We start from the raw sequence: 3,180 nt of genomic DNA, 5'->3' as shown, positions 1-3,180 counted from the left end.
TTGGAGTGCAGTCCTCGTGCCAGTGGCCAGCAGCCCCACCGCCCTCTGGACACCCAAGTTCGGGGCCCACCAGGCTGCCAGAGCAGAGTCCGGGGCTGGGCCCAGGAACCTCACCAAGTGCCAGGGGTGCCGAGGGGCACCGCAGGCTGAGGATCACGCCTGGTTTGTAGTGGGAAACGGGCCTGCGGCAGAGTCTTCTGTCCCCCCAGGCCCAGGCCCAAGCCCTGGCCCAGGCCCACAGCAGCCACCCTAGGGCCTCTCTGCAGAGGACCCTGCTCTCACCCACTGTGGCGGGTGGAACTGCAGCTTGGGCTCTTGCCAGCCGCACTCTACAGCACCCTGTGGCCCAGGAAATGGTGCCGGGCAGGTCGGGGCTCCAGTCTCCGTTGACCTGAAACCCCCCCCACTGCAGAGACACAGAAATGGGTGATGGCAGGGGATGGGGGCTGCCCTGTGGCTCAGCGGCAGAGCACTTGCCTGGCCCATGCAGAGCCCTGGCTGCCAGCCCCCGAACTGTACCCAAAAGAAAAAAGTCACTGTCCAAATGCAGAGCATCTGCGCCTCGGAGAGCAGAGAGACAGAGCAGGCCCCAGCAGGGCAGCCCCTTAGGCAGAAAGTAGACGTCCCCAGAGGAGCCGAGCAAGTCAGGAGAGGAGAGCGCACAGGTGGGAGGAGGCATCTCAAACTGGTAAGAGAAGAACAACCTAGAACTCCATGCCCAGCGTTCACCCCATAAAAGACCCTTAAAGAGAAGGAGTGGTGAGACCACGTCAAGCACTGAACAGCAGCCGTTGGTGACTGATGCTGTCTCAGTGACGTCAGGAGGCACAAGGAAAGGGGCAGGTGACTGCTGAGCACCTTCCAGGGGCTCTGGGCTGATTGGGAGGAGGGGGGAATTTAAAGTGTAAAGAGGCTGCGTGTTCACTGTAGCCTCCAGACAGTGCTGGGAGAGCAAACACCGGGTGTTCTGACACTTTCACAATAATAGGTGGTCCCCAGACGGCACCAAGTAGGCGGGGACGCCACTCAATGGGGTGGGGGAGGCTCGCCCGGCACCCCAAGGAAACAACAGCTACGCTAATACTTTGGGATACCCTGTCCCCAACCATTAGAAGCACAGAATAAGATCACAGAAATAAGCCCTGGTGTTGAGACTCACTGCGGTGTAGGAGGGCCAGAGCTGCTAGGGAGGGGCTCGAGCCACAAAATTCAAAATCCAGCTGCATCGTCTATAAGACACACCCCTGAAAGCACTGACAGGAAGAGCATAAAGATGTTAAAAGATACCAAAAGAAATGCCCTTAGTTACATAAATATCAGACAGAATAGACTTTAAGTGGGGGGCAGTCAATGTCCCAGACCCCCCAAAAGGTCCCACAAAGCCCCAAGCATTACTTATTTATTTTTCGGTAATGGGGAAAGGACCAGGGATGCTTTATTGCTGAGCTAAACCCTCGGCCTTCTTTTATATTTTATTTTAAGATGGGATCTCATTAAATTGCTGAGGCTGGCCTTGAACTTTATTTTATTTTTTTGGTACTAGGGATTGAACCCAGGGGGTGCTTAACTACTGAGCCACATCCTCAGCCCTTTTTATATTTTATTTAGAGACAGGGTCTCACTGAGTTGCTTACGGCCTTGCTCAGTTGCTGAGGCCAACTTTGAACTCACGATCCTCCTGTGTCAGCGTCCCAAGCTGTTGGGATTATAGGCGAGCACCACCGTGCCTGGCCTGGCCTGGCCTTGAACCTTCAATCCTCCTGCCTCAGCCTCCCAAATTGCTGGGATTACAGGTGTGTAATCCCACCTTGTAATAATTATTATTATTAGAATCCACACTCTCTAGGGGATTCTCAACAGAAATGAGTTCAACAAAGAAAAAAATAAAAGTATTTTAAAATAAAAATGAATAAAATAAAATAAAAGATTTTTAAAGCACACTTCTAAACTACCAGGTGATGAAGAGGAAGGTATAGTGAAAATTTGAAAAACCGCTAGGGTTTGCACGTGTCTCCCCCAAAATTCAGGTGTCGAGCCTTAATGGCCATGTGATAGCCTTAGAAGTTGTGCCTTACGCCGGGCTCTGGTATACCCCTGTGGCCCCAGCTACCCGAGAGGCCGAGGCCGGAGGATTGCAAATTCAAGTCCAAAATTTAAAAAAAGGGGTGAGAATGTGGCTCCGTGGTAAATGCCTCTGAGTTCAATCCCCTGTTCTGGGAGGGGAGACAAAAGGAGGTGGGGCCTTTAGGAGTTCAGGTCCTGGGACTCCTCCCGCCACCATAAAGGGCTGGTGGAGGGAGTTCTGCCCTCTGCCCTCTGCCCTCTGCCCTCTGCCCTCTGCCCTCTGCCCTCTACCATGTGAGACGCAGCAGGGAGGCCCGGGGGCACCGGGTGCCGCACCTTGATCTTAGATTTCTTAGCTTCCAGGACTGAGCAAAATACACTTCTGTGCCAGTCGCTAGTCAGTGGCGTTGCCACGGCAGCCCAGTCAGCCTGCGGGTGTCACCCTGGGGGAAACACTTAGAGGGCAGGAGGTCCCTGAGGCAGCGGGGGAGAAGTGGGGCCACAGCCGGCTCTTCAAAGGAAGCCAGGAGGCAGCTGAGTGACTTTGCAACGGCCACCTACACCAGCAGCCCCAGGAGGCACGTCAGAACGCGCTGGACGCGTCTGCCAGCCAGACCCCACCAGGGACAGTCCTGACCCCGGTGGAAGGAAAAGATGCGAGAAGAAGAAAAAGCAAAGGAGTGGACCCGGCAAAGGGCCTAAATGACGGTGTTTCCAGGAAGTGGGACGGGATCAGATTGCACCAGAGAGGGCCAGCAGGGGGCATGGTGGCCGTGACCCAGGCCCCACCTGGTCTGGGAGGAGGGCTTCCAGGCGGCCTTTGCATCACTGTGACCAAAACACCCGACAAGAAAGTTCAGGGGGCCGGGGTGGCTCAGGGGTGGGCGGTGGCCTGGCGTGTGCGAGGCCCTGGGTTCCATCCCTGGCACCACATAAAGATAAAAACAAAATACAGGATGGTGACCACCTACAACTGAAAAATGCGTTTACTTGGGGCTCATGGTCCCAGAGTCACCTCCACCGAGGGCCACTCCATGCTCTGGGCCCAGGGGGAGGCAGACGTCATGGCGGAAGGGACAGCAGAGGACAGCTGCCCCCTCGTGGCAGGGTCGGGAA

This window comes from Callospermophilus lateralis, chromosome 1, assembly GCF_048772815.1.
Source record: "Callospermophilus lateralis isolate mCalLat2 chromosome 1, mCalLat2.hap1, whole genome shotgun sequence".
Classification (NCBI taxonomy): Eukaryota; Metazoa; Chordata; class Mammalia; order Rodentia; family Sciuridae; genus Callospermophilus; species Callospermophilus lateralis.
Note: the sequence above shows the minus strand (reverse complement) of the source record.